Here is a 25,484-nt window from a genome sequence, read left to right as displayed (position 1 = left end):
TCACTGCTTAATTTTAAAGAGCTATAATATTATCTAGCTTTCAAAATATTACTGTTCCACTTGAACAGAAGAAAAGCATGGAGCTTTATAATATTTCTGTATGCTTGTTTTACACCCACAGCTTTTTGAGAATAGCATTTCTATGTTATCCTGATGTTAAAAATTTATCCTTAAAGGATAAAATTTATAAGATACTGAAGGCATTTTCCTCGATGACAGCAGAAGCCATGTGTGCTGGTTTTGGCTGGGATGGGGTTAATTTTCTTCTAGTAGATGGTATGAGGCTGTGGTTTGGATTTGTGCTGGGAACACTGTTGATAGCACAGGGACATTTTCATTGTTGCTGAGCAGCGCTTACACAGAGTCAACACCTTTTCGGCTGCTCACCCAACCCCACCAGTGAGAAAGCTGGGGGTACACAAGGAGCTGGGAGGGGACACAGCTGGGACAGCTGACCCTAACTGACCCAAGGGATATTCTATACCATATGACATCATGCTCAGTGTATAAAGCTGGGAGAAGAAGAAGGAAGGAGGGGACATTTGGAGTGATGTTATTAGTCTTCCCAGGTAACCAGTAGGCGTTATGGAGCCCTGCTTTCCTGGGGATGGCTGAAAATCTGCCTACCCATGGGAAGTGGTGAATGAATTCCATGTTTTGTTTTGCTTGTGTGCAGCTTTTGCTTTACCTATTAAACTTTCTTTATTTCAACCCAAGAATTTACCGTTCTAATTCTCTCCCCCATCCTATTGGGTGAGTGAGTGAGTGGCTGCGTGGGGCTGAGCTGCCAGCTGGGGTTAAACTATGACACCATGAAATACATCCAGACCTGGTTCCAGGCAATGTCAAGTGTAAGAGTTTATGCCCCATAAATTTCAAATTACATCTAACTTCTTAGTCCTGATTCATGGACTCTAATTAAAGTGTCCTTTTGGCTCCTAACACAGAATGAGTTTGACTCCTGCAGTGGATATACACAAAAAATGTGGCCAGCTGGCCTGGAGTCATGTTGTGTCTCGTATTGTCTGAGCCCTGCACATTGCACATTGTGGTAGGGGAAAAGAGGCTGCTTGTAGGCAGAAACAATCAATGGATTGTCTTTGAACTCCAAGCCCTTTCTTGCAGAATGGAAAACATTTTTGATTTTCACTACAATCAGAAAGCATTGAAGGAACTCGGCACCTTCTACAGTGTATTATGAGTAATTCTGAGAGATTTTTTATAAATGAAAGTAGCAAACCAGAAGTTAATGTGGAAGCACATTACAAGTGAACATGCAGAGTACTTCTTGGGTACCTACCAGGACTAATCTTATCTCTTTCTGCTTGTCTCAAGGGTTGTCTGGATTCCAGGTTCTTCCCTCTATTGAAGTCATTGGCAGGACCCATTCAGCCCCATATATCTTCTTCCTTGCACATCTTGCTGACACTTTGGTTTCTTCACTGTCCTTGTAACAAATCAGATAGCAGAGAGGGAGAGGTCTGTGGTAATATCTCTACTGTGACTAAGGAAATTCCAGGGTCTAAATAAATCCTTCAAGCTGTGGCTATGTATTAATGTACCAGTTGTAGCAAAAGATAACAATTTTTATTAGATCAATTAATAAAAATTAATACAAACTGATTGGAAATGCACAGGCACTTTTTCAAAGCCAAAGAAGGGTGAAACTTCATCCTATATATTAGAAAATAATTTTTATCTTCAGGATGTCACAACTGCTGCTTCTGCTTCTTGCTGCTTATGATTACTACTATGATGACTTTTACACTTGACATGGTCCTAACATGACCTCTTTATGATCTAGACTCAACTTTGAGAAATTATATAGGATTCAAATGGTACATATAGGTTGTGTTAATTCTTTATATCAGGTAAATTTAATCAGATATTAATTACAATTTAAAATTTATAATTTCAAACAATTATAATTTGAAAACCTCAAGAGACTAAAAACAGCCACAGAGGAGCAGCAGACATTTGCATGATGCTTGTATGCTTTTCTCACCAAAGCTGTTTGCTGTTTAATGAAAAATAAACAACAATCCTGGAAAATTGAGAGGCTAGGATTTTCTTTTGTGAAGCACAATCTCCACTTCCTTCCTGAAAATGTCATAAAAAGATGTATAAAAATGCATACTTTCAGGCAAAACTCTTTATATTTTTTTTTAATTAGTACTTTTTTAACCATCTTTTTCAAGGAGGTGTGGTGCCTATTATTGAAGCTGGACCTATTATTACCCCTCTGTCTTCAGTTTTCAGAGATAGTGTTAAAAGAACACACAAGAAATGACTGATCCTCACTGGCAGAGAAATTGCTGGCTTTTGTTGTTTCTGCATTAAAGGCATCAAATAAGAGCTCTGAAAACTCCTTGAACAAGTCATTTCCTCTACAGCACATAATTTTTACTACTGATAAGAAGATTGAATGTCAGTTTTAATATAAGACATCTACAATGTAAGGGAAACAAAAAAAAATCATATTGATGAACAACATTGCCTATTTGCTGATTTTCAGGACATAAACTTTGGTAAACATCTTGCATATGAATATACTTAACATTTATTTTTTATTATTGTTTTATGTCATTTACATTGTGTTTTCTTTGTTCTACTGTAGAAACTACTGTTTGCATTAGTGGGCATGCAACTAATAGATTATTTTAAATAATTTCAGATAATTACAACATTTAAAAACAGTAGTTTATGTACACTTGCATATCGAAGTATCTGTAGTCTAACTTGAGTAGGATCTTATCATAAGCTTCAAGTAATACACAAACTTATATATATTTTCCTGAAATAGGACTACTTAAAATAGCTGACATGCAACATTTCATTTTCTGCATATGATTTGTTGCAAAGTTTGTGTTGCAGTTACAGACCTCTAAATAAAAGCACCCTGGAATTTTAGTCTCTCAGTTTCAGCAATTTAATTTTTCCAGAATATGACTACATAAGCTGAAAATTCTTATGTTTGTTCACTCAGATGTGAACATTTCTCCAAAGTTAAAAAGAAATCTATTCAGTTCATTTTTAATGATCTGAATATTGTGAGAACCCTGTGGTTTTCATACTTGTAGAAAATTGCTCAGTTGTTAGTTCTTTCTGGGTAACTCAGAAGTCTGTTGAATGTAATATTTCAAACTTGTCATGAACAAAATTACTAAGATGGAATAAGAGGTTTACTAAATTTAAACCAAAACCCCTCAAACTTTGCATATACAAGCTCTGCATCTAACACACTCCACATACTCAGTATGTAGTTTTCTACTAATATCTTCAGATTTTGATTCTGCAGGCACTGATACCCCCATATTGATGCACAACAGAGTCATAACTGTGCACAAAGAGACAAATAGTAAGCTTATTACTGTGCCTGAGCAGCTAGGCTGACTGAGTTCTTTCAGTAGGTATTGCTCTTCTCTTAGCTATGTTACAACAACAAAATTATGCCATAGGTGCTTCCTTTGTCCAGCAGCTTGAATTGTCCCTATCTATGTGCTACCCACGTAGACTCTGCCCAAGCTGGAATAAAAATACAGTGTTATTCCTTATTAAGAAGGACTTTGACCCTGTTCAAATTCTCAGGATGCTTACTGAGATGCTGCTAAAAGGAAGCAAAGATTCCTTTTCCAATATAAAAAAGTGTTGGCTGCACGGAAGGTAAAACTAGTCTGTGACTCTTTTCCCTCCATTTTTAAAACCAAAAGCCATGTTACTCTCTAAATGTGATATTGTACCACAAATGAAAAGACAGGTGAAAAATCAAGTGATACATTTCCCATGACCTTCTTCAGAAGCTTTGTTTCCAGGTTTATGTTTACTGAAACAGTCAGTTCAGATAAATTTGAGTTAACTTTCTAGTTAACTAGTAAAAAGCTATCCAAAAGTGAACTTTAATAAAGGTCAGATGGGCAAAGATGGGTCACTTTTGCAGTTTACTGTTATATTTTCCATGGTTTGAGTTACGTGGATATTTGTCTTTGCTCTGTCAGGTCCTCATAGAACCTTTCCAGAGTGGATAATTTTTTTATTTTATTTTATTTTTTTTTTAATTTAAGAGCTACTATGTTTATTTAGGCATGGAAATAGCAAACTTCTAGTGTGTTTCTGTTTACCTCAGGATATTTTTAAAGTACATAATCTCAATACACATAGTGACATACAATTCCATCTGAGGAAACACAGTTACTTGTAGCCTAGCTTGTGTCAGTTCCTTCATATGTAATTTTTTTCCTTTTTTTTTTTTTTCTTTTGTCAACATAAATTACCCTTCCATTTGGAGCAGGCATGGGTGACAAACGTTAGGTATCAGATGTTCTAGAAATATTATACATTAATTGTGAACCTGACATTCATTAATTGTCTGACAAGCTGTTATCATCTGATTCTAAAAACATTTCTATCTTTCATTAGTTGAAGAACTACAAAAGCATTCCTGTGAGCAGTAATTTGCTCGTGTACATAGCTAAAATCACAACAAGGAGGTGGTGTCATTCAGCCTTTAAAAAAGGTAGCCTCTATGATGTGCTGGCTTTAAGTTCTGACTCTGTAGATCAGTTTACTAGTGCAGACTCCCATGTCTGTGCAGGATACATTCAGCAATGGGCCCATCCCATGTAATTAATTTCAGTTCCATTCTGGTACTAGCCTGAACTACAGCACTGAGACTGAACGTATACTCAGAACTCCTCTTCCAGCACAACTATAACTAAAAGATGCTGGTTAATTTAGCTTAATGTAACATTATGTATCACTTTAATTTCTAGTAAAACATCTTATTAAAAGATTATTAAAACATGATTAAAAATATACATTTTGGATTTTTAAAGGAAGAGTTATTATACTAAAATGTTACTGGGCACTTTTCCACTGACTTAATCAATGTGACATCTGTGAGCTTGGCTTTGAACAGACATGTAAAATTAGTCCTTCAGCATTTATTTCATGACTATCAATTCATTTTAATACTTAGAGCAGATATTCCAGAGCTCTCAGTAATAGTTCTCCTAAATATCTTAGGTGTTTTGGAAATGCCTCTCTTTAACTGGTTTTAAATAATTATTTGCAGCAGAGGAAGTGTCAGTATGAAGCTCATTCATCATTATTTCAATGTTCTACAGTTTAGGGCACACCAGTTATATCTCTGGTATTTCCCAGACTGTTAATTTAAGATTTTTAGTCTTTCCCTCAAACTCTTTACCTTCTCTCATTTGTACTACTGTAATCAACACCAACTTCTTATCTCATAGCATACAACCTGATATCAGATGTCTTCTTTCTCTATACACAACTATTATGTATGAGTTGGAATATTTTTTTCTTTAAGACTCTCTTTAATGTGTATCTTCTGCTAGTTAGCATCACAGCTAAACCTGTAGTGCAAGATAACAGCATACATTTTTTCTCTGATACTGAGTTTTCTTTTCCTAATCTTGAAACTACTTCTTCTTGAACAATTGAAATAAAGAACATTTTTTGATGTTGATTGTGTGACCATTCTCCATGAGTTTCTCCTCCATCACAAATTGCTTATTTCTGCTAACCCTATTTTGCGGGCCAGCTTTCTCACATTTCTTATCAAAATGTGGATATCTACATTTGCCTTTGAGTGACAGCAGCCTACTACACTCCCTTGCTGAGAGTTCAGAGAAGCACCTTACTTGTAATGCTCCAGCTGCTCTGCATGCTGGGGAGGAAATCTTTGTGCATATCTGGAACCACTCCAGTAGCTACAACTTTCTTCTTAAAGTTCTTCTTTTGCATAATATTTTCTAAAAGACTGGATGCTGTCAGGTTAGTGTGCTGTGATCACTGCCTCTTGTTTCCTGGTCCCATGTTTATCAGCAATGATCTCTTTAGTGGTTCATTTGTCTTTTTTTTTTTTTTTTTTCCTGAAAGGGACTGATTTTTGTTAGATTGGCATGAGCCAAAGTCTTCTGCTACTAAAATCTGAATAAATAATAATAGTGCCTAATTATAATAAATACTTCTATATATCTTTGAATTATGTAGCTAAAACTTCTGGTGCCATTTTTCTGCTCACAAAGTAGTTATTCTGACTTTACAGTGAAGGCCAAGGAGCTAGACTGGGAAGCCACACAGCACTGGATTGCTGAGCAAAAGAACTAAACTGGAGGGTCCTGAGACCCTCGCCTTGCTAGAAAGTATGCATCTAAGTCAGGGCTGCAGGAAAGTCTTGCCTGGCCATTTTTGGAGTGGGGTACCTAAGCTGGCCATTTAAAAAAAAATATCAGGAGTTGGGGATTTGTACTATTTTAAAGGAAAGTGATACCATGCTTGTGTCCTTTTTATACCACTTACTACTCTAATGTTTAGCATATCTATCAAAAACTTGGAGACTTAAAGTAAAGTCTGCCTCCTTTGTTTAGGAATCTGTTAAAACAGAAGAAAAATTATGATGGGTCTTTGGCATTGTGAGTGAGCACAGATAATAAAATGCAAGAAAAAGACAGAATAAAGAACATGATTTTATGTCTATTGAACAGTTAAAAAAATCTTGGGATTTGTATTACAGTTTCGGATCTGAATTCAAGTGAGTTGCCTTTCTTATGTAAGCTAGGTGAAGGCACATGGAATCACCAGGGAGTGGGATCCATGAGTTTAGTTGTTCTGTGGTTCTGAAGAGAGTTTTTGAACACAGTTTGAAAGAGCTCATCCTTGTTCCAACATTTCCTCTCCACTGCAGCTCACTGTCTCCAGTCAGGAAGTTTGGACCCTTGCAAAATAATCTCAGTAAAATGCCCCTGACTGGAGACAGAAATAATTGTGAGAGAGGAAAGAATTAAGGCATAGATGCTGTTTGGCACTTTTCCCACATGATTGAACTTTATCTTTCTTCTAGGTCCTACCATAAGGGCAAGTTCCACTTGTCTGTGCTTATTCATACCAAAGGGAAACCCTTGATTGTGAGAAAGACAACTAGTCCTTGTCCCTTGCACACTACCTTCCTCCTCTGTCAATTGAAAGTTCTTGTGTGGTCCTGGAACTTGTCTAAGGTTCTGCACTAGGAAAACACAACTTTCTAGCTCAGTGGAAAGAGAAACTGATGGGATTAGGGAAGCTCCTGGCTTTTATGATGCGGTAAAGGCAGCGCTTCCAAGTGCTACAATATTATTGTCTGACATTTTCCAGCTTATAACATCCAGGTCTTATTTCTCTATCACATTGCAAATATTAACTGCTTGGGCTCAAAATTTGTTGCCTAAGACTGACTAATAAAAATCATCATTACAGTAATAAGGCTAAGGAGAACTATGTGGTTTTGTCTTTTTTTAAAATAAGGTCTGGCAATGATTTGAGAAGTTGTACTGTCAGTACTTTGGTGCATGATTCTTGAAATTTGCTGTGCTGTTGATCTTTAATCAAAGGATCACAGCTAGTCAGTTTAAAAACTTTTGAAAAACTGCCACTTTGCCAGTATTACCAGAGATGTACCTCAAATTCTCAGACAAATTTCCCAAAGACTCTGCATTTGGCATCTCAGGCCCAAGCTGAGAAGAATTTTTCTGAAGTAGTAGTTCCTACCTAACTGAGATAAACTGGTTTTGAGTAAGGTTTTCTGTTGTCAACTGTCATGTACTCTCACACTTGTACTCTCAAAATTTATGCTTGGACCAAATTGAAGAGGACATACATTGAATCAAGTGTTGATAGATCAAGAGTAGAAATTGGAAAGTGGTGTAGGAAGAGAATAGACTGAAACAATCTGTGAGCAGAGGAACAACTAAGGCAATTGAACTTGCAAGGTGAAAGAAGAGGGGAAATTGAGACCGTGTTGAGTGATGGAGCAACACAGAATCTACTGTCAGTACTTGGGAGAAAGGCCTAGAACCAAGGGGCCACACTTGGACAAAAAATTCTTAAGTGATATACAAGTTTTCTAGCATTCAGAGGTACTTTCTATGCTCTGGGCTGTGTAGCTTTTACATTATAAGAGGTAGGAATGTTTGGTTACTGAAGGTGTTTGTTTCTTCAACTTCTTGGTGTGGTGAGAAATAAAACCAGGATAATTGTTGCTATAACCTAATCCAGACCTGTTCTGCAATGACTGATAGGATTCTTAGGAAGCCATTATCATCTCTTGCCTGTCACTCATCCTAGAGTTCTCCAAGTATTGTTCCTCAACCACTATTGGCATCCAGTTCATGGAATCCAAAAGGTTGGCTATTCTTGCAGTAAATGGTAGAGAATAAGCAATCAGCTGTGGGAGGCAGTGCACTAAAGGAAAGAGAAAGTGGGAAGAACTGGGCTGGTCTGACTGGGTAAGCTTACTTTTACTTTTTTTACTTTCTTTTACTTTTTTTTTTTTTACTTTTGCCTTTTGTCTCTGTTACATAATTATATATTATGCAAGTACCTTAAGCTAGGCTTCTCTTATCTTACATGATCATCAATTTTGTGTTTGTTTGCTGGATACTGGACTTAGTAAATGCTCTTAAAATTTAATGAAGTCAGTATTATGCTGCTTATACTGAAAAATCACATCAGAAGAGTCACAAACTGACTACTTAAAATTAATAAGTACTTTTGACCTTTGTGTCTCTCTGTTTCACAGTCAATAAGAGGAAAGTAGTATCTCTAATCTCATTTGTGAAAATAAATGTTTGGGAAGTAGTCAGTTCCCATACTGATGTGTATTATGAAAGAATCTCTAAGGAAATTATTAATTCAGAGCAAGAGTTGAATTGTGTACAATAAATAGGGCATAAAATACACTGCACAATGAGGAGAAAACAGTTTATTGGAGAATCAGTTGTTAAAGGAGCTCAGTACATCACGGGAACTTGGTGAATACTAGCTTTGCAACTTCAGTGTTCTGCTAATGTAGTTTTTATGTTTAATATCTGCAGCAGTAGTCTGTAGTACTTCTAGAAAGATTAAGCTTAGGGCTTTTGGAAGACAATGTTTAGAATCTAATTTTTAACAGTAAAATAATTTCAGGTTATAGAAATTATGGAGGATAATTTTATGACCTGTTTTACTGCATAGAAAATACTGTTTTATGCTGTGAAATCGGTTTCTGAAATTCCTCTTATCTCTATATGTTATAGTTTTGTGATCTTTGAAGAAAATCAAAGGTATTTCTTTCTCTTAAAAATAATTTTCTGATAATTTTCTTACTTTTAACTACAGAGATTACTAAGTGGAATTGTGATAAGAAAGTGAGAAAAAGTTAAGCAGTCACAGAGCAAAGGAACTTTTTTTTCTATTTGTTTCGTTTAGTCTTTTAAACTTGTTATTTACTAATCCCTATTTACATAGCTCCAATAACAAATACAGAATTCAGCAGAAGGTTTGGTACCTTTTTACATCCTTTATAATTATTCAACAGCAGAATCAGGCAACACTAGGACTGACATTTATATTATTAGTCTGTCAACAGCATATAAAATTAAGCAATAGCAAATAAAGTTAAAAACACTTCAGGACTAAGAGCAAGAAAACACAATAAAAATATTTATTACCTTTGAGAGTCAACATAAAGCAGTGGCTTAGAGTAGATGTATACTCTTACAATTTTCCTGGGCATATATGAAAAGAATCAGAAGGTGTTCGGGACAGCTCTTTAAGAATACTGTATTTCAGTATTGCAGATTGTAGGGTTGGCGAGTGCAGCAGGGCAGGAAGGGGTGCCATAAAACCATATGAGACATCTACAGGAATTCTAACTGAAAACCATTTTTTTAAAGGGGTGAAAACAACAGGCTTAAATAAACTTCCGAGAATCAAAGAGAAGATAGTCAAAGACCTTGACCTTAGCTGCCTGCAACAAGGGAGTGAATTACGAAAATTTTAAATCTTTTCTGGTACAACAATATCACTGCCAATCAACAAAAGGGAGAAACAGCACATGTAATCAAGGAACCTTAAGCATGTCAAAGGATTATGTACATTGAGAGGGATGACTATAAAAGAAGTCCCTCTGATTCTCTAGTAGCTTTCTATGTGGAATGCTAAAGGGTTTCAACTTTGATGGCTCATTTCTGATACTTATTCTGTTGGCCTCGATTTCTCCTTGTGTACTTGATCAGGCATGAACAATCTCCCTCACAGCTATTTTGTCATCATTTGCCGCATCTTGCCTTACTCTAAAAGGAAGGACAAAGTGACACATATCTCTGACCAATTTTATTGTTGTTTAAAGGGTTTGTAGAGTATATGCCTCCCTGCCTCTGCGTATAGGAGATGAGTTTGTCACAAGCCGTTTGAAGGCTTTTGTCCAATTACAAAGAAAAATATTTGTGGCTTTAGACTTTTATTCCAATCACTTTGGATTGTAACAGGTACAAAGCTGTTACCTACCATGTAGTTCTGAACAAAGATATAACCTTGTTTGTTTAACATTCTGTGGTTCTATGAACTGACAGTTTGTAAAAATGACATTGCTCACTTAGATCTTTATTCTGCAGACAGTGTTAAGTGAATGGATAAATGTTCCTTTGAATAATAATCAAGATTGTAATAGATACGGATGATTTTGTATGCCATCTCCTCCTTTTTTTTCCCTTTTTTTTTGGTCCCTCAGAGCTAGATTTTCAGAAAGTAGGGATAAATACCTTTGAAAAACTCATTATTTTTGAGGGCCTTGCACAAAAAGTTAGTAGCTGATACTGAAGATTCTAGAAAGATTATCTCAGGAGACTCATTTCCCCCTCAGATGCATTATGTGTGGCTTGCTTCTGTTGCCGGACTTTTCTACTATTACTTCTGCTAGTACAAGTAATAGGAAGTACACTTGGAGCATGCTGACCTGTGTCTCTGCTCTAGTGATCATAATCCACAAAAAATCCTACCTGTTCCAGTCAGCAGATGGAGACACACAGAACATTATGAACACTAGTCTGCTGTGTTCTTGATGCTCATTTAGTATTTTGTTTGTAAGGAAGCATTTGGACACAGGCTTCAGAGTTTTCTGGAGGAAGAAAGCTGGCACCTGTTCAGCACTCCAGTGCCTGCTTAGGCTCTTCCTGTGTGGGCTGTCCTCCCTAGGCAGAGAAGAATGTGCCATTGCGGAGGTGTCATGCCACAGGGATCTCAGGGTCCACTGTGGCACAATCACAACAGGCAGCTGCTAGTGTCAGGGATAAAGAAACATATATAAATCTTTGTCATCTTTTCTCCTTGTTCTTTGCCTCATCCTGAAGGCCTAACCTTAGAGCACAAATGCTGCCAACAGCTTGCAAAGCAAAATTTAAAGCAAAAAGTATTTCTCCTCCAAGAATGATTAAGAAAAATATTTAGGCAACTTTACCTGAGCTTTTTACCAAAAGAATAAGTATTCGCTGAGAGAACATATTGAATAAGGGGTGGTACTGATCTTAGTATAACATGCTGAATTGTTGCATATCTTGCTTTTAAAGATAAATAAATAAAAACAAATTTTAAATTGTCCTTATGAAAATGAAAACAAATCACCACTGTCTATTTGAAAAATGTGACAAAATACAGGGAATAATACTAAGCAGTGAGTGTCAAACCAATGGAGAGGAATTTGACTGTGATAAACAGTTGCTGAGCATGTAAATAAAATTATAGATGATTAGAGATGGAGTGAGAAAGAAAATTAATATACACAAAGACAGCCTGAATAGCTGCACGCTAGCATGTGGTCAAAATAGTATGAATTTTTCACACACACTTCAGATAAACCATTCCTCAAATGTCAGAAAAAAATAGGACTCTAATGGATGTAGAACACATGTAGCCCACCAGCTGAAATTTAATTGTAAAGATATAGGTCTAACAGATGTCTTAAAACCTAGGATGATAGAGATTCTACACTTCCTTAGGCAATCTACACAAATATTTGGGATCTTCCTGTTAAAAATCCTCCCTGTGGATTTGGATCCCAAATCCTCTTTGCAACAGCTTTCTATGTTTTATTCTTTATTCTTATGACACAGTGAACAATTTTTCTTTCTTCCTTGATGCCAACTTTACCATATTGGAAGTATTCAGTCTACATTAAAGATCTGTAATATTTTTCATTTCTCTTACAGGTCATATTCTTTGGACTTTTTTATGCTTATAGATTTTTTTTTCTGGATATTTTTGCTTGAAAAGCAATGCCAAAACCTGGCCAGTTTTCCAGGTATAGATTTACCATAGTTGAGATGAAGGGAAATATTCCTTCAAATTCATGGTTTTCCTTCACCGCTTGATGCTTTTCATTTTCCAGAGCAGTATGACATTTCTGACTCTCGTTCTGCTTTTCATATACTATATCCCCAAGAATCTTTTCTGCAGAACTTCTGTCTAGAATATCATAATAATTTCATAAGAACTTGTGGCCTTTCATGCCTGACTGAAGGGCAGTGTAACCCAGAGCCATGTTCACAGCTGAAGCCATTATGCACAACTTCCAAGAAGAGCATAACAGTAATCCTACCTCTGCTATGTCTTCTCAGTTAAAGAGCTTCCTGGGTTGTAGGCCATCGTATTTTAGAGCTACAAATGGACTTTTCCACATCCATTTATCCACCAATCCATCACTTTTGGAACTCATTTGTCCTTTCAGTTTCCAAAGTATTCTGTGACAATGAGATCCACAATTTAGTTATTTATTATATTAAGAATTAGTAATGTTTACATTGCTCTGAGGGCTTGATAGTTTCTGTGAAGTTAGAAGTAATTAATAAGCACTCCTTATTCATCTTATTCAAACAATTAACAATTTTATAGCTTTCTATCATATCCCTCTGTATCTTCTCCAAGCATGGAAAGTGTTGGCCCTTTGTCTCATGGCCCTTGTACAGATGCTGCTGTTCTTCTCAGTGACTGACTCTCCCTTGTAGTATTTTTTAAAAAATTCTATAGCACCTCTTTTCAGAATTCTATAGCACATCTTATCAGAACTGTATGAAGTGTTCAAGAGGAGCATCAAGATGAGTTGACACAGAGATAAATGGGATTTTCTGTTTTGTTCTCCCTATTCCTAGTAATTTCAACATTTTCTTTACTGTTTTTTTTCCCCACCTCCAGTGGTTCCAGACCTCTTTCTGAAAGATAACAGATACCACAGTTTGAGACAGCTGATATATATATTTATAATTAAAGTTATTTTTACCTCACTTGCATGGTATTATACTTGTCACAATTTAATTTGGTTGTTTTTACTGGAAAGATCTTCAGTATTTGAGGTCTCTGTGGATTTCTTTGCAGTCAGTTTTATGTTTGTCTAGCATGCATAATACTTCATCACCTGAAAATTCTTTTCTTTCACAATTCCCTCCTTTTTCATATGGTTATGTCTGCTTTACAGACCAAATATTCAACATCAGATTCTCAGGGGGTCTCCACTCATAGTTTCTTCTTATTGTAAAATCTGATTATTTAACCTTATTCTTATTTTTATATCTTTTGTATAACAGTGTAAGTTATTTAAGTGCCTTTGATAAGAATATCTACAAAAAAAAACCCCCACAACAATCAGATGACATTTATTTCACTTCCTCCACAGATCTTTAACAGGTGGGTACGGCATGACTCCCAAACACACGTTTCGCTGATTCTGTCAGTCCATTACATCTACTTGTATAATATTTAATTATGCAGAAAGAAAACTGATTGAAAATATAAATCATATTTATGAGCCAGCAGTATCTGGAATTTCTCTGGGAACCTGTTTTAAGCTTGGTGCCATATTTGTCATTGTCCAGACCTCTGGCACTAAGAGGCTGATTTAAACCACAGGTTATGTACCACAGTACTACTGCTCAGCAATTTTGTGTTTGCACTTCTCTACAACTCTGGGTTGATTACCATCTTGTCCATGTAACTGAGCATGGGTAATTTTATTGGCTTGTTTTAAAACTTTTTTATCAATATTTGAATTGAGTCAGTTCCTCAGACTCATTACTTGTAAAGAATGGTGCTGAGAACTGACCCGATCTTCAGTGAAAACTGTTGCAAAGTATTAGTTTAGCTTTTTCTGATATGGTTCATCTTTGTTGAGTGCTGCTTGCGATCATAGATCAGTTCCACTGATGGTCTGGTGAGCTGCTTCTTTTCAATGAGGTTAAGATGCCTTTGAACATTTAGCTAGGGCATCAAAAGTTTGGACTTATTTGTGATTTTACCTTCAACTTCATAGATATTCTACTTGTGTGGGGTTTTTTTCCCCTCTTTTGGACATGTTTACAAAGCCATAGTGTTGTCGACTCTCTTATATGGTTCCGAATCATGGGTCATCTACCGCCACCACCTGCGTCTTCTAGAACGCTTCCATCAACGCTGCCTACGCACAATCCTAAACATCCACTGGTCAGACTATGTGACCAACACGTCTGTTCTAGAGCAAGCAGCTGTCACAAGTATTGAGGCCATGTTACTGAGAACACAGCTGCGCTGGGCAGGGCACGTCTCAAGGATGAAGGACCACCGCCTCCCTAAGATCCTACTCTATGGTGAACTTGCCACCAGCTGCCACACGAGAGGTGCCCCGAAGAAAAGATACAAGGACTCCCTGAAACAACATCTCAGCCTTGGCCATATTGATCACCACAACTGGTCTACTCTGGCCTCAAATCGGGAGGCCTGGAGACACACCATCTATAACGCAGCTGTCTCCTTTGAGAACACACACAGGATCACCCTCGAGGAAAAAATGCAATGCAGAAAGAACCGTGTATTGCAGAATACACCATCTAAGGAGTCTTTCTGCTGTGCCTTCTGCAATCGGATATGTCTGTCACGTATTGGCCTCATAAGCCACCAACGTGCCTGCAGCAAATGTGGATAGAGCCTTCCCAAATCTTCGTTCGCGAAGCCCAGCCATGATGATGGACATGACTACATTTTTTGGAAGTTATTTCTGTATTTTAGTATCTTTCTTCACAGTTCAATCAAAACAATGTTGTTTTGGTTTTAAATGCTTTTGATGTCCTCTTAATGACACTCAGCCTACAACATGATGTTTTTATAAAGTCTCCAATAAAATGAAACATTTTTTATCTTCTTTTTTTAAGTTTCCCTTTTCTTTTCAAAATTTGAATGTTACCGTTGAAGAAGTCTTGTCTCATTTTCTTCCTAACCTTTATCATGTCAGGATGGGCTATTCACTCCTGATTGCTAGGAATCTTAATAGCATAACAGCAGATAATTGAAGCCTGTCATTATTAGAATTTTCAACCTCACTTATTTCTTCAGCAGCTGGTGATAATTGTCACCAGTTTGGTAATCTGATAAACTGCAGCTCTAATATTATACTCCTCATTTTTAGGAATATGATTCACAGAGGTTCATGTACACACACATTCTGGTAGCATCCTTACCTTATTCTCCTGTAAGATTTTTTTTTTTTTTTTTTAGTTACTAATGCCTGTGTGCCACCCACCTACACATTGTCTATGCTTAATTGAGAGCAGAATTTCAAATTTCCAAATTTGAAATATACCTTGTGTCAAGAGGATGGAGCCAGGCTCTCCTCAGTGATGCCAAGCAATAGGACAAGAGGCAATGGGCAGAAACATGTATAGGAAGTTCCACTTTAATAGGAGGAAGAACTTCTTCACTCTGCAAGTGACCAAGCACTGGAACAGGTTGCCCAGAGAGGCTGTGCAGTCTCCCTCACTGGACACAGTTCTGTGCAATGTGCTCTGGGATGATCCTGCTTGAGCAGGAAGTTTGGACCAGATGACCCACTGTGGTGCCTTCTAACCTTACTCATTCTCTGATTCTGTGATACTTTTTATAGATTACTCTTTGAATTCATCAAAATAATTTTAAAGTCTCATGTTGGCCTTCTGTGTGCTTGCAGGTCAGTCAGCTTGAAATCATCTATAAATTTAACGAACACACCCAGTTATGAACAAATGTATTTAATTGTATTGGACCAGAATAGAGTCTTAATATACTTTTCTAGTTTGACAGTAAAACACTGATAAATTCTCTTTGCATGTGGTTTTCTAATCATGTTACCTTGCTTATGAATGAGAATCCCACATAAGAAAACATAAAAAGCCTTCTTGAAATTCTGCTAGATTCTCTTTTTCTTGAGGTCTATTACTCATCAAGAAGCAAATTAGGTGACCTGTCATGATTTGTACTTGGCAGACATATGTTGCCTTTTACATATCCCATTTATCTTCTAAATGCTTAGCAACAGTGTCTTCCACTACTTGCTTCATTATCTGGGGTAAACTGTCAGGTTTGTTAAATCCTTCTCTTGATAGTGAGTTTACTCTGTTTCGATGAATATATCTTGTAACACAGAATGAGTTAGCATCACTGATGAATTCATGGAATCCAACTATTCTTTTGCTACTACAATTCTTTATGGGCTATAGCTTATTCCTTCAGACATAACTAACTGAATTCACTAGCTGTCTGGGACCAAGTCTAGGCTACATACTCTCTGTGGCGCTAAAAATTGGAAGACACAACATGTTCACCAGACTAGTGATAACACCAAATTCACATGGTTTTCAGAACTATTCTCTAATATCTATACTGCTTAATACAATATGATTACTAATTGTGCACCAGATGTGTTATAGGCAAAGCAAATGACAGAATTAATTCATCTAAGAGGCAGCTGGCATGATGCTTGGACAATATATTTTGAATATATTTTAAATACCCCATATTAAGTTAGCTTGTTGGAAGTATCAGAAAAGTGTGCCAAACTAATGAATGAAAAATGATGATTTGCTCCCCAGCATTTTCTTTAACAGATTAAAAAAATACAATTAGTAAAAGTTGTGAGATAAGAACAGTTTGAGCAAGAGTCATGATTAGCTCCTCTATGGAAAAAATATCCTGCGCCAAAATACATTCTGGGAACCTCAGTTCAGTTGACTTTTGTTAGCATAAACTTCACTCACTCCAGTACTGTCAAAATGTGGCATAGAGACCCAGAAGGTCAGCGCCAGAGCAGATCAGTCCTGCTCATTACAGGGATTGATTCTCTGAGGTTTGATCCTTTGAGGCTATTCGTCATTACTGTCCAATTCCAACTTGAACAAGGCTGATGAAATATGTTGCTACTGATGTAACTGTCCACTTTTATTGCTGAATACTATTTATGCCATCATTTCTTAACCTTCCGATTCCCGATCTTTCAGTGTACATTCTTCTTATGCATTCATGGATTTTGAACACTGAAATAGGAACAGCATTGTGTCAATCTTTTCTGTCACATTTGTTGTACAGTTTCTTTTACACATATTTGTGTTTTACACCTCCCAATATGTACCTTAGTTTACTGTTATTGACTTCATTTTAATGAATGTGTCCTTTATTTTGGATTTCTAGTCCAAATTAGGCATGCCATGTACTGCCATCCAAGAAGCAAATCTGATTTGGAGTGCAAATACAAACTGCATTTAGCTTTAAGGTAGTCGCAGTCAACTGTCTATCTGAATAAATATCTCATCTCTTTTTGCTTTTCTACAGTTTTTGCCTCACTTCCTAAGGAAGCAAAATTTACTTTGCTGCATATTCTGTCAGTCCAAGTCTTGCATTAGGTTTGGAATCTTCTTGAAAATTTCAACCAATTTTGACAGTGCTCAAGGTTTCAGTGTTAAAACATTCCCACAAACTGAGTGGAGCCAGGCAGAGTGTAGAAAGCCAATCAGTCTCCGACTGAGGGCAGAGCTGCACCTAAGTTCCTTGATATGGATATGTTCTGTCTCAGACAATGTAGACTAGCTCATTAGCTGCCTATCATCAGTTCTCTTTAGGCTGTGCCCCATTTCATTTTTCTTTCAGTTCATCCTGTGATTTATTATTTGTAGTCCTTCTTTATATGAAACAGTAATTTTATGCTGATTGCATTAGTTGTATTTAGTTAATTTATTATGCTTGGGGACTGGAATCCAGGTTGCCAATTTATTTATTTAGTTAATTTTTTGCATTTCTACAACTCCTTGTTCTCAGTACTTTTATTATTTCTGAAATTCAGCTTTTTTTTTGTTTTGTTTTCATGGCTTGTTCTCAGACATCTTGAAATACTTGCATTTGTTGAAATACTTGCATTTGTTCCTTGATGTCGAGTAATATATCTTGTAAGTTTGCTGATGAAATCCAAATCTCTGAAACCAAATTTAAAAGCTTGCTATTTTATTTTCCTGCAATACAGCACTTGATTTACATACAGACATATACACATACATAAATAAGCTTACGAAAATAGCTTCTTCCTTTTTTAATAGAAATACTCTTCTTGTTTCTGGATTTGTTAAGCACTAATTAGACCCAAGACCTGGATGCTTTTGTTATACCTCCTTGCTTTTACTACAAAGCCTAAGAGATTGGTCAGCAAACAGGATAATATTATTACAAGCCATAAAACCTCACGAAACTTGGCTTAATGAATTCTATTGCTTGTTCTTTCTTTCTGGGCTTCCTACTTCTTCCCCTCCTTTTCTGCTATACTTCTTGCTGTCAGTCTTGCCTGCATTATTTTTAAGCTACTGCACTTTATTGGATCCTTTTATTCTGAATCTTTCCTGTGTTCTTTCCAATTCTTTCTCCCCTCTTCTCATGAATCTCTCTCATTCTCACTTTCCTTCTCCAAGACTCCTCCCAGATATATTTCTCCCACTCTTCTATTTCCCTTATCTGCCTCCCACACTCTACTGCTTCTCATCCCTTCCGATGCTATATCCATACAACTTCATATGTATATACACCACATATATATGTACGCACAGAGGACACGTCCTTGTCTACTTTTCTCCAGTACTTTCCCCTCACCGAGATATTTTGAGATAAGTTTAGGAGCATGCTTTTTATATTTTAATCTGAAAGAATTAGGAATTCTTATGTCTTCCCTTCCCTCTCTTCCATCTTCGACAGTCTAGATCTTTTGCCACCACCTACATAAGAAAGAGACATCTAGCAATGCTTTATTTTAAACTTCACTAGATCCATAATTTGAAATAGCTTTTATATACACTGTGTGGTATGGAACATGATCACCTTGTGAATAAGCATGCTAGACCAGGTCTGCATTTGGCCTCAGATCACTTATCCAGATACATTATCCTCCATTTCCTAGAGCACATCGTAAGAATAACTAAACCCTTAGAATATATATGCCTCAATTGAAAGATTTCTAAAAGCACGAAGCTCATTGTTTTGCATATCTGTGTGTATTTTGTAATAATCAGATTAATCAGGGATGAGAACGTGAATTAAATTAACTTTATGTTCATTCTACAGGAAGAGTTTACAGGGAAAAATCACTGGACTGGATGAAAACTGAACGTGGTAAGAAGATGCAAATTCATTATATAATACTGTAAGCAAGTCGTTCATTTTTCCTAATATATTTCATTAAATTAATTCTTATGCTAAGTAAACTATGTGTAGTGTGAAAAGCATAGTTTTTTTACCCAGCTAGGCAGGTAAGTAAAAAGGAGAGAATAATTACACAGAATAATGCCTTTCTTAAAAAAAAAGTATGCAAGACAAATTATTTTAAAGTTGCAAATCATGCTGTACTTGTTATTGATCCATGAGGAGGAAACAAGAATACTGCAACTTTTTGACTTAGTTATGGGTAAGTTCCCAATGGTACAAGTGTCCAAGTCCTACTCAAAACACCCAAGTTGTGTCTTCAATGCAGTTAGATTTCTTCCTTGTTCCTTGTAAGCGAGGCTTACTAACCACCCCCATCTGATGATTGAGAATGTCTTCTTGGTGCATTACAATGGTCACTTCTTGTAACCTTAGTTGCTTCCAGCTACACAGACTTTTTCTAAAAAAAAGGCCAAACTCTGTATGTTCTCTAACTCTCCTGCCAGAAACCACGGGCAGCACTGAAATGGGCAGCCTGGATTCCAGTCCCCAAGCAGCCTTGCTGGAGACTGAACCACCAGCTCATGCTTTCCACAAAAGTTGCTGCAATCATAAGCTAAATACTTCTAGGCCAGAAATTTTTATGCCTCCCTGTGGAGCTCTGTCACTGTGCAACCAGGAATCAAAGCTGAAGGGTGTAAAGGAAAAACAACAGAATAGTTTGAATCTGTGATCAAATGATGACAAGAACCTCCAGGGGAGAGATGCATTGCAAATTATTCCCTTTGCTATACTTTATAGTCGTGCACCAGAAAGCACAGAAGGGAATTAGACCTCATGAGAAGTCTAATTAATTATGAGTTTTAATAACTTTGTAAATAAATGAATTATGGGCAAGATAATACACATAGCAATTTATTTTTATCCCAAAAGAGCAATGAAGCTTTATGTTTATTGGGGAACAGAGCATGAAGATGCAGCTGCTTGTTAGATTGGAATACATATTGACTAAGATTCAGAATTATTCTAGCCCAAGGATTTTCCGTAAGATATTGTCAAGGCTAAGGTATAAGGATAGTGTAAATATTGCAATTATGCAGATGTGGATTTGATGCAAATATAACTGAATTCAATGTGAAGATTCCACTAAAATATGAGGCATATAAATATATAGACTTTAAAAGTTTTCTATGCACTACAAATGAAATTATGTGAGCTGGTTATCCAGATGCCATTTTATAACCCAATGCAACTTGCTATTTAATATACTTTTTTCCAGTGACTGACACAAGAGAAAACAACATAGAGTTGACTGAGTGATCCCACCTTTATCTGAAAGTCAACATGTCTGTGGTCTGAAGACTAGTTTATTAATTTCCCATTTATGCATCCTTGGATATAAACAAATAAACAGGATTCGGACTAGCAACAGAACTCAGTATTGTTTTTTCCCTTCCCCAAGTTAATCTCACTCTAATAGAATCAAGCTGTCTTTGTTAATTTCTCTTTAGCCCCCAGCTCTTGAATTCCTGATTGAACTGTGCCTTGTGCTTAACAGAAAGGGTCTCTAACCTGTAGTTCAGGATTGAGAAGTCAAAGTCCTCTGCTTCCTTGACGAGTGTGCTATCCATCTGGCAATTATCGTCACAGAGACTCTATCAAAGGAGTCTTAATGGGCCTGAACTGTCTCAATTTCTCTCAGGCATCTATGTCTAAAATGTTTAATATGGAGTTTATAAAGGTACAGTTCATCGTGGGATGCTTTTAGAGAGAACATTAGATGAAGACACATCAAATCAATAGACAAAGAGTGATACATTAAGGAATGCTTGAATATCTGTATTTGCAGTGAAACACTTTATGATTTGCGACGCTGCTTGATTAGCACACATTACATGTGAGATCCACCAGAGTTAATATAACTTTACCTTCACCTCTGCAAAAAATGAACTCTGTTCAGTGCAGCATCACAGCATTAATTTACTCCAACGTAGAATTATTTTCTCCTAGGAAAAAACAACTGTGAAGCCAGATGCTTCATCCAAAATGCATCCCAAATACAGAAAAAAGTGTCAGTGGTCATAGCGTATGAGGAAAAGTTTAGTAATCAAATCTTACAGCTCTTAGATGTATAAACAGATGGCAAGGCATCTCAGCAGGTGTTACTACCAGCCCTTTGGCAAGACAAAGCCTCTCAGTGAACATTAAGTTTACTATCACAACTATTTGAGATAATGCTTCAATATCCTCTACCAAACCTCCCTTGCTAGAATACTTTATTTTATATTTTGGAAGCACAATCCAGTAACTTAGAGAAATTGTTTTGAATTTTGGATTTCACAAAGCCATAATCACAACTGAAAAACAATTAAAAAAGAATTTGATCATCAAGTTAGTGCAAAACATCTCACTGGTTCCACATCATCTAAAAGGCAATGAATAGATAAAGATGATGTTTCAAACTCTGCTGGTTATGTTGAAAACCTTAGCCAGAAAATGAAAGCTAGACTCAAAACCCCCTCCCCTAATAATGTACTTTATGCCTAGAATTTACATGAAATGGATCAAAAGGGTTTTCATCCTTATCTTTGTTACATGGAAGTGCATCCTGCACTTTTTACATTGTATGTGGTTTAGCTATGAATTTCCATGTTTCCTGGACACAAGTTAATTATGGATTGTGTGAAGTACTACTTCTTATTGTTTTAAAAATCTCTTTCATTTTCATGGAATCTTTCTTATCTATATAAAACAAAAAGTTAGTTTACCCTAATTCCCCTACGAGTTTTTATTCAGTAAGTTTTATTATAAGGTATTATAGATTCCAATTGTCATTCATATTTAATGGAGGACTACTCCATTTTTCAAAGTCAGGCAACATCATGTTCTTGTTTCTTTTACACATGAAACTCAAATCAGATCTGAGTTCCAGTTTATCCTGTTGGATGAAAAACTAACTGCAGCAGTGTGTTGTGAAGTGAGCTTTACTGGGATCTTTGCCACCTTGATCCAAAGTTCTCATACGCAATGCCCAGCCACTGCTGAAAGGACTCCCCTCTGCAAGTGCCCTCCTGAAAGCACCTAATGCTAGGTCAGGTGGAGGTACCTGATCTGTGCTGGCAGCTTTTATCAGTACCAGAGGCACTGTCCATGACTGGCTTTCTGACTGGTCAAAGTTTGGGTGTGTTTGTTTGCCCACATCACTAATTGTTTACATTATAAACTACATGATGAGTTAAACACAATAACATACAGATCAGGGTCTTCAACCCACAAACTGGTTTCAAGGTCAACCAGGTTACTGAGATTCATACATGCATGCAACAGTGTCCATTTTTTTCTGATCTTTCTTAAATGTGGAACACAAAAATTATGGAAATGCATTTAAGATAGGATAAAACTTCAGCTGCTATTTGGCTACCCTCCAAAATATGCAACTCCCCCTCTCGACAAACAAAACAATAGAGAACTGAATGTTAATTGGAATTTCTGAAACTGGAGAAGGCAAATTTTCCATAACTCCTGTCATTGTCTTTTATGATGAAATGGTGCCTCTGTGGATGAGGTAAGAGCAGAGGGTAACATTCACCTTGATTTCAGCTGGAGTATCCACTTGGCTTCTCATGGCATCCCTCTAGCCAAATGTAAATGTAACTGCGTCGAAAGACTACGGGGTAGGTATACATGGCATATAGTTGGCTGGACTGTCAGGATCAAAAGGCTTGCAATCAGTAGTTTGAAATCTTACTGGCAGTTAGTTCTATTCCTCAAGGAGCTTATTAGGGCTTATGCTGTTTGACACAGTGATCTGATTGGTGAGTTGGAATGCATCCTCAGCATGTGCATGATGTGAAACCAGGGAAGTGGCCAACACACTGGAGAACAGGGTTGCTGTGTAAATGGCCTGATAGGACAAAATCTTGCACTCAGGACAACCCCCTCCCATGAAATGCTGTAGGCTGGGGACTGACTGATGAGGTGGTAGCTCTGCAAAAAGGGACCTGTGGATCCAGTTAAAAACTGGAACAAGGGTCAACACTGCAGCTTTATTACAATTAAGGCTAAACACATGCCATGCTACATTAACAAGCATACAGCCAGCAGATGAAGGGCAATGATTATTCTCCTCTGTTTAGCATTTGTGAGGCCAACATCTGCAATACTGTGTCCAGTTTGGGCTCCTAAGTATGCTAGATACTTAGAAGATGAACAGTATCCAGAAGAAGGTAACCAAGCTGGTTCCAGGGATTGGAGCATGTGACCTAAGGAGAGGTTAAAGGAATTCAGATTCCTTATCTTGAAGAAGAGAACACTGAGCACGTAATCCCAATGCTTCACTGAATGGGTTATGAAGAAGGCGAAACTATATTTTTTTGGAGGTGAATAGGGGAAGGACAAGAGAGAATAGCCCTGGCTGGATGCCAGGTGCCCTCCAAAGCCCCTCTATCCCTCCCCTTCTCAATCGGACAGGGGAGGGAAAATATAATGAAAGCTCATGAGTTGAGATAAGGATGAGGAGAGATCCTTCGGCAAAACAGACCCGGCTTGGAGAAATTAATTGAATTAATTAGTAATCAAAATAAAAGTAGGATAATGAAAAGTAAAATTAATCTTAAAAACATTCTTCCCACACCCCTCTCTTCTTCCCGGTCTTAACTTTATTACCAATTCTCTACCTCCTTCCTGCCAGCAGCACAGGGGGATAGGGAACTGGAGTTATGTCATATTGTTTCTGCTGCTGCTTCTTCGTCAGGGCGAGGAGTTCTTCCCCTGCTCCAACATGAGTTCTTCCCACAGGTTGCAGTTCTTCATGAAGTGCTCCAGCATAGGTCCTTTTTTTCAATAGAGAGTCAGTCCTTCAGGAACAAACTGCTCCACTGTGGGTCCCCTGTGGGATCACAACTCCTGTGAACAAATCTGCTCTACTGTGGACTCCTCTGTCCACAGGTCCACGGGTCCTGCCAGAAGCCTTCTCCAGTGTGAGCTTCCCACAGCATCACAGTCTCCTTTTGGCATACACCTGCTCCAGTGTGAGGTCCTCCATGGGCTACAGGGGCACAGCTGCCTCACCATGGTCTGCACCACGGGCTGCAGGGTAATATCAGGTCTGGCACCTGAAGCACTTCCTTCCCTGGCCTTGGTGTCTGCTGGGCTGTTTCTCACATATTCTCACTCCTCTCTTCTCTGGCCACAATTACAATTTTTCTTTCTTAATTTTATTATCACAGAGGTGTTACATTGCTGACTGGCTTGGCCTTGGCCAGCAGAAGGTCTGCCTTGGAGCTGGCTGGCATTGGCTCTGTCAGACATGTGGGAAGCTTTCAGCATCTTCTCAGAGAAGCCACCCCTATAGCCCCTTGACTACCAAAACTTTGCCAAGTAAACCTGACACAGGCCATAAAGTGCAAACAGAGAAACTTCAATCGGATTTGAGGGGGAAAAAAGTCACATTGAAAGTGGCTAAACACAGAAGCCCAAATACAACCAAGAGATTCTAAATTTCCATTGCTGATTTATGATTTTCAGGTTGCTTTTCTCTTTCTTATTTTTTGATCACTCAATAAAATTATATTGGTGACAAGGCTACCAGTGTTCATAGTAAATAACCAACACACAAAGTTAAGCAGTTTGTTACTCTACTCTTTAAACCTTTGTAGTGCAGTGTCATCAGAGAGAAAGGAATATAATCTTTGAATCTGATTCTCACATCTCCTGGGAGATGTGGAATGTTAATTCTCTGAGTTCAATACTTGGTCAAGTACAACAGTCAGTAGGCTGTTGAGCAGAACTAGAGCTCTCAGCCATGTTCCTTGCACTTTGTTACCCATGAGCTTTGCAGTTTTACCCAAATGCTCTATATATGGGCTGAGCACAGGTGCATGGCTGGGTGGACTTTAAGCCTCTTCCACTCTGTGTCTAAAACACAACAGAGATCAGGAAATAGCTAAGCTCGAAGTGAGACCACCTCTGCACATATGTAGAGACCCAAACCCAAACCCTGTGTTTGGTTGTCTGACATAAAGGTTTCAACTGACTTCTGCTGTACTTTAGAGTTAAGATGCTACTTGGCACTTGGCTGTTTGAAACTGTTCTCTGATACCTGAGGTGTTCCCAGTTTATTAACCAAAACCCAAGTGCAATTTATGGAGTTTGAATTTGTCCTCCCATTGCTTTGGAAAAAGTCTGATTAGTGAAATGAATGTCCATGTTTTAAAAGA

Source organism: Pseudopipra pipra, chromosome 5, assembly GCF_036250125.1.
Source record: "Pseudopipra pipra isolate bDixPip1 chromosome 5, bDixPip1.hap1, whole genome shotgun sequence".
Lineage (NCBI taxonomy): Eukaryota > Metazoa > Chordata > Aves > Passeriformes > Pipridae > Pseudopipra > Pseudopipra pipra.
This window is presented reverse-complemented; position numbering follows the sequence as displayed.